The sequence below is a fragment of the Natrix helvetica genome (assembly GCF_964273705.1).
Source record: "Natrix helvetica genome assembly, chromosome: Z".
Lineage (NCBI taxonomy): Eukaryota > Metazoa > Chordata > Lepidosauria > Squamata > Natricidae > Natrix > Natrix helvetica.
In genome coordinates this window covers 25,179,425-25,187,017 of record NC_138554.1, presented here as the reverse complement: position 1 = coordinate 25,187,017, position 7,593 = coordinate 25,179,425, and the positions used below count along the sequence as shown (strand labels likewise).

Genomic DNA, 7,593 nt, shown 5'->3' with positions numbered 1-7,593 from the left:
CAAAAGATCCATCATTGTATCTGGCAACTGAGGATCAGTTGCAAAAGGGGATTTTCACCCTGATAATGATGCTGGTTGATAGGGTATAAACCAGGGGTGTCCAAATTTTTTGCAAGGAGGGCCAGATTTGGTGAGGTGAAAATGTGTGGGGCCGATCATTCAGCCTGAAATTCTTTGAACCCTTAACATTAAATGCAAATTAACTACTGTATTTTTCGGAGTATAAGACGCACCAAGATTTTGAAGAGGCAAATTAAAAAAAAACTCTCCCAAAAACGGCCCATTTTTCGCGAAAACGGGCCTTTTTTTTAAAAAAAGGGCATGAATAGCCTTTAAGAGGATTCTAGAGTGATCCTGGGGGCTGGGGGAGGGGCAAAGTTGAGCAAAAAACGGGCCGTTTTTTGCTCATTTATGCCCTCCACAGCCCCCAGGTATACTCTGAAAATCTCCTAAAGGCTATGCACAGCCATTTTGGTGAAGGGGGCAGGGTTTTGGGAGGCAAAAAATGCTGTATTTAGTGTATAAGATGCACCCAGATTTTTAGTCTCTTTTTTGAGGGGAAAAAATGCATCTTTATACTCCGAAAAATAGGGGTATTTTATGAAAGACTAAACAAATAACTCCGATGGGGAAAAGAGGCTGCGGGCCACTTGCAATTTGAAAAAGGGGTGCATTTGGCCCCCGGGGCGCACTTTGGACATGCCTGGTATAAACAATATCTAGCTGCAGGTTAACTTGTTTCACAAGACATAAACTTCTTCATGGCTTTATAAAAAAGTCAGGAAAAAGCAAGCAAGATCCAATAGTTTTGATAGATTTGCCTCTAGATGGAGTTCATATTTAAAAGCAAAAATATTCCTGCATGGGCCCCTTTTAAAAATATATTCTCTTATTAATCAGAACATTGAAGGAGTTTTTCCTTAAATATTCTCTCCCAGTCGTGATTATGATTATAGAGTTCTGATACTCGTAACTCCATAGCGAGTCTCTCAACAGCTACCTGTCTGATTCTTTTCCCCATTGTCTTGGGAAAAAATTGGACTTGAGCTACAGAATGCCAGGATTCAATTTGCAGTTTTGGATATTATAATAATCTACTTGTGAAGACACTTATGGGCAGGATATGCGCTCGCCTGAACCCAGCATATCTCTGGGTTATGAAAGAGGAAGGAGGATGTTTATAGCAAGATGATCCTAACATGGGTATCTGTAGTATAGATGGATACACCAACATCTCAGAATGATCTTCTCTTCTGAATAGCCTTCCCTATTGGTTCTCCTTAGTGCTTTCTTCGGACACAGTAGCATAGATACAGGAGTCAGGGACTGTATCATAAAGGTTTGATGGTCTGATTTTCAGTGAATTGTGGTTTATTGCAGCATAAGAAACTTCATCAGGGGTTTCCTTCATAGGAGAGCTTAAGTACTGGAGAGAACAAAAAAAAAGACATTGAGAGTGCAGTGTTTCTGCTAATGCTTCAACAGAAGCCTTTAAGTATGCACTAAAAATGTTAAGTGTGGCCTCTCCTGAACAGTTAAATAATGCTGGGATACTGATACTTAACCAAAAGCCAGTTTGGTCTAATGGTGGTTAAGGCAATGGCCTAGAAAACAAGAGGCTCTTGAGTTGAAGTTCCACCTGGTCATGAAAACCAGATGGGGGATCTTGGGCCAGTCACTCCCTCTCAGCTCAACCACCCTTATGTTTTTTGGTGTCCCCATATGCCAAAAGAGGTGGCTTTTATGTTATAATAAACAGGTTTTGTCAATTGCCGCCATACTCTCCCAATAGAAACCTAAGGTTGGCATGGCTATTCAAAGTAGATCACAATTCAAAATATTATGAATCAACAACATTCATTCAATATTCATTGAGAGCTGTCTGGTGTGGTGATTGGGATGCTGGTGTGTATGTATGTATGTATGTATGTATGTATGTATGTATATGTTTGTGTGTGTGTGTGTACACACACACACATTATCTATCTATCTATCTATCTATCTATCTATCTATCTATCTATCTATCTATCAAATTTCCTTCAAGAGCATTATTGATGGGTAATTTTCTCAAAATCCCTACTCACAGTCACTCATGCCCTAGTCACTTCCTGCCTTGACTATTGCAACATGCTCTACATGGGGGTGCTCTTGAAGAGCATCTGGGAGCTCTAGTTGGTGGAAAATGCAGCGGCCTGCATGATTTGTGTAGACCCCGGTGTGCACATGTATCACTTCTCCTGCGGGAGCTGCATTGGCTGCCAATTTGCTTCCAGGTACAATTCAAGGGTGCTGGTTGTCATCTTTAAAGCCCTTCTATTGCTTGGGACCAGGTTATCTGAGGGACTGTCTCTTGCCAGTTACATATACTCGACCCCTAGAATGGGGAGGCAGGGAAGAAGGGCTTCCCCATTGTGGCTCCCTCTCTCTGGAACATCATTACCCCAGAGATTAGAATGGCCCCCGCTCTAATACTCTTCTGGAAGGGGCTAAAGACCTGGTTGGGTGGAATGGGTGGAAACTAATCAAGGAGAGAAGCAACTTAGAACTGTGGAGAAACTTCCTGACAGTTAGAACAATTAATCAGTGGAACAGCTTGCCTCCAGAAGTTGTGAATGCCCCAACAGTGAAAGTCTTTAAGAAGATGTTGGATAGCCATTTGTCTGGAACGGTATAGGGTTTCCTGCCTAGGCAGGGGGTTGGACTAGAAGACCTCCAAGGTCCTTTCCAACTTTGCTATTGTATTGTATTGGTTCTGCCAGCAGGCCTGGGGAACACAGAGTGGGATGGAGCCCATTAAATGACTTGTGTGAGGTGCTGTTGCCGGAACAGGGGGGGGGGGTAATTTTAGTATATTAATTTTTATATGACATTTTTAAAATTAATTTTATTGTTTCTTATATGGGGTTTCATATTCTGTAAGCTGCCTTGAGTCGCATTTGTGAATAGGCGGCAATATAAATTCCGCTAAATAAATATATAAAATACTATATGCAGGACTCTTGATCGCATGGTTTCTTCCTAATTGTATAATCTGGAGTTTTACAGGAACTCATTTTGATTTCATCTTACAAAAGACAGTGCAGAAAGCAGAAGTAGCCACATGCCTTGTTCTGAGTTAGCAAATTTAATTGCGCATTCTCATCACTAAGCAAAATTTTACCCCAAACAATAAACAATGTTTGGAGAAAACTTCCAGGGTTGCAATCATTAGAACTGAAAACCATTATTTGGTGATGTATTGGAGAAGCAGATTTGCAAATTAAGTATGTCTTTCAGTAGCTATTTTTGGCCCCTTGCTTGATTACCGGTAAATTCAACTCTTAGTGACTGCGTTAATCAACCTTTTCCAGGATGTCCAACTTGATCCTTCAGATCCCCTCATGGTGCATCATCCTTGTACTTAAGTCCATCCAAAGTGCTGATGTTGGTCCTTTTCTCTTTCCTTCCACTTTTCCCAGCATTATGGACTTCTCAAAAAGGTTGGGTTTTTTTTTTTGCCTTACATGGACTAAACATGATAGTTTGAACATGATTTTTTGGGTGAACTTAAGATTTTGGATTGATTTGTTCTACAATCTGTTTTTTTTTTTCTGGGCTGTCCTTGACATCTTCAAGTAATTTCTTCAACTTCAACTTTTAGCCAAAGTTGAAAACCATCTACTTCTTCAAAGTCCAAACTTTACTTCCATAGAATATCAAAGAAAAACATTGCCTGCACAATTCTAACCTTTATATATTTAGACACAGCATGGACCAGAATGATTTTTTTTCTAAAGCCTTTGTTGCTCCCCTACTGACTGCTGGTTCTTTTATTGCTAATACAGGTAGTCCTCAACTTACAACAGTTTGCTTAGCGGACATTTGAGATTACAAAGGCACCGAAAAAAGCTATTTATGACAAATTTTCATACTTATGACCATTACAGCATCTGCATTGCCATGTGATTTACATTTGGATGCTTGACAACTCACATTTACGACAGTCACAGTATCCCGGGGTCATGAACCTTCTGTCAAAGAAAGTCAATGGGGAAACCAGATTCACTTAACAACTGTGTTAGTAATTAAACATCCATAGTGATTCACTTAACGAATGTGGCAAGTAAAGTCGTAAAATGGGACAAAACTCACTTAACAAGTTTTTCACTTAGCAACATAAATTTTGGGCTCAATCGTGGTTGTAAGTTGAGGTCTACCTATAGTTGATCCTAAAAGGCAGAAGCTATCCATTACTTCAATATCTTTGTTGTGAATCTTATGTCTGGCTGCTGTGCCTTTTGCCATAAGCATAGAGGTTGAATAAATAAAGAGAGGATGTTTAGCCTTGTCTCATTCTTTTGCTGACATTCAAACTTACCTTGAAAACTTGCGTGCTGCTTATGATCGCTTAGCAGACCCAGTAAAAATATTGGCCTAATATGAAATGCGACGGTATTCTTAAGGCCAAGATACTTTTCCTTGCCTTTTGGGATACTCAAAGGTTTTTAAAAAAATGAAAATTAGCCCTGTCATCTTGATTTATGACCTACAGATTCATGGACGACATGTTGACCATTATAGGACTAGTGCGCAGAAAATGTTTCTTACCGTCTTGGCTGGTACATTGCTTTCTTTGGTAACAGAGCCTGTAAGTCAAAAAGACCTTGTGAAAAAAATTTCCTTGGCTTATTTTAAATGATAAATGCTGGCTTATTTTCCATACCCAAGCTCTTGGTTTTAACAGTTTGGCTGCATATAATCTATATTAGGAAATTTCTGCAATCAGGTAGATACATTTTACATTGCTTTCTGTACTCCACAGAAATGCAGTGAGTTTTCCAACAAAATTATGGAATCCTATCGTTGGAAAGGTTCCAGTCTTCCAGATTGAAGGATGTGGTGTCATCACCATAAATGAATGTGGTAGGGTTTTGGGGTGGGTTTTAAGGATAGCAATGGGAAAGGAGACCTCTAAAAGAGAAATATTTCCCTTCTTAAAAATCTTTGTTTCAAAGGATGGAGATGGTAGTAGTGATACACCACTCTGTTCCCGCTTTTTACACCCCCTACAACCTGAAAAGTGGACTAAACTCACGTTATTGGCAGTTCAGTATTAAATAGGGGTAGTCGTCAACTTCCAACAGTTCATTTAGTGACCGTTCAAAGTGACAATGCACTGTGACCATTTTTCACACTTAAACCATTGTCTTCTTCCCATGGTCAAAATTCAGACGCTGGGAAAATGACTCATATTTATTGTTGTAAAAGTTGTAAAATGGGACAAAACTCACTTCACAAATGTCTAACTTAGCCACAGAAATTTTAGGCTCAATTGTGGTTGGAAGTTGAGAACCACCGGTACTGATTCACCAAAAAATGATCGCTTAAGGGGATTCCTTAGATTTTCCTTTACATCAATTTAATGTATTTGTAATATTTATGGACTAATCCAAGGTATAGCAGCAGACAATAGTTGCAAAATACAATAATTAATTGATAATAGCAATAGTATTAAATTACTTGTGGCAGTTACCTGAACCCAGCTAAGGATGGAAAGCTGCTGGAATAGTACAGATTTAACTTCTTTCCCCAATCAAATCAGTTTGGAGCCATTTCTACTTCTATGTCTGTATGAAGCTGCTCTAAACAAATTGAATTTTGTGTGTACTTTCTACAACCTGCTTCCTTGCTGTTATACCTTATTTCGTTTTTAAAGGAAAACAGTTCTCTTTCTCTCACAGACTGATTATTTGTACAGGTAGTCCTTGACTTAACAACAGTTCATTTAGTGACCGCTCAAAGCTACAACGGCACTGAAAAAAATGACTTATGGCCATTTTCCACCCTTACGGCCATTGCAACATCCCCTATGTCATGGGATCAAAATTTGGATGCCTAGCAATTGATTCATATTTATGACAGTTGCAGTGTCCTGAGGGCGTGTGGTCCCTTTTTGCGACCTTCTGACAAGCAAAGTCAATGTGGAAGCCGGATTCACTTAACAACCGTGATACTAACTTAACAGCTGCAGTGAGTCACTTAACAACTGTGGCAAGAAAGGTAGTAAAATGAGGCAAAATTCACGGAACAAATGTTTCGCTTACCAACATAATTCAATTGTGGTTGTAAGTTGAGGACCACCTGAACTACGAATAGGTTTTTATTAAGTGAGATTCTTAAGCAAACAGAGGAGCATTGGTTTGTGCTCGGCTGCTGTAAAGCCATCCATTTTTAAGGGAGTCTTTGGTGCTCCTTCTGTTGGCACTGATAATGTTACCTAGTCTGGATAATGAAGTCTGCCAAAAAACAACCAAGCTCATTTCGAACCTGAGCTACAAATATTCTCCTTTACCAACCTGTATCTCTTACCTTTTCTTCTTTTTCTGTATAAAATGAAGATAAGCACCAGGAAGAGGACAGCCAGAAAGAAAAGGCACGCAGCAATACTTGTCCATAGAGTTATTAAGGATTCACCTGTAAAGCCATAGACAACTTGGATAGAAGGCTAATAATGTTATCTAATAAATGCAGAGTTGGCGATGGATAACTCCCTATTTTGATCTTTTTACCAGTCCAGTCCACCCAAATTGTTCGTCTTCTCAACTTTCCTGGCTTCCAGTGTCTTAACAGCCTCTTTAAGATTCCAGACAAATAATACCAGTAGCAAGGAAAACAATGGTGGCCTTTTCCAGTTTATTTATGTCATCAATATCCTGCCTTTATTTTATACAATTTAAGGCAGAGAACACAATGCTCCCTCTTTCCATTTTCCCATAAGAGCACCCTAAGAAGTGAGTTGGGTTAAGGCAGATGGACAGGCCAATAGTTAGCTAATTAGCTTCTGCACCTAAAGGAGGATTATAACTCATAACCAACTTAGTTTCTAATCCACTATCTTAACCACTAAAATAAAATAGCTTTTGAATTTCTCCACCACTCACCAACTCATTACCATCAATCATCTACTGAGATGAATACTAGAACTGCATATCAGTTTTAAAATCCATTTTATTCTAATTTACAGACAATGCAACTTTTAACAATTTAGGCAAGTTGCACAACTGTGTTTTTCTTGAGGTGGGGTTGAATTGTGGCGTCCTTGGTGCTCTCTGAGCTTGATGGTTTGATTCAAAGTAATTGTGATCATGACCTATGACTTGCTATTGTTATGTACACTTGGAGCTTATGTACCGGCAACAAATTCCATGTGTGTGTCCAATCACACTTGGTCAATAAAGCTATTCTGTTCTATCTCTAGTTCCATTTCTATTTCAGAACCTATCCTCTCCAGCAGCCAACACTGAGATATGCATGGATTAACACCAGACAAACAATCAAGCAAAGCAGAAAACAATACCCTAATTTTTAAAAAAACTATTAAGAAGAAAACCATATACCCACCAAAACAGGTAGGGCAAGCTACTGAAGCAATCCTTACATTTACTCATGCTGATGATGTTACCTATAGTAGTTGGGTAATGTGACATCTAAAAAATGACCTCAGAGAGCACCCAGGACTCCACTTCTGTTTCTTTCTGCATTGTTTTTCAACTGGAAAGGCTTTTTCTGCTCTTGGCACACTTCCATGCTTGGAGATCCATCTGAAGCTGGTC

General features: G+C 39.2%; 1 long non-coding RNA gene across 1 annotated transcript; it reads right to left on the bottom strand.

Annotated features, from left to right (window-relative positions):
- Positions 1-712: 712 nt before the first annotated feature.
- Positions 713-7,307, bottom strand: LOC309401664. Its single transcript, XR_014176777.1, has 3 exons — positions 6,350-7,307; positions 4,589-4,626; positions 713-1,426 (listed from the first exon to the last, which is right to left on the bottom strand). It is a non-coding gene; the product is annotated as an uncharacterized lncRNA (long non-coding RNA).
- Between the last annotated feature and the right edge of the window lie 286 nt (positions 7,308-7,593).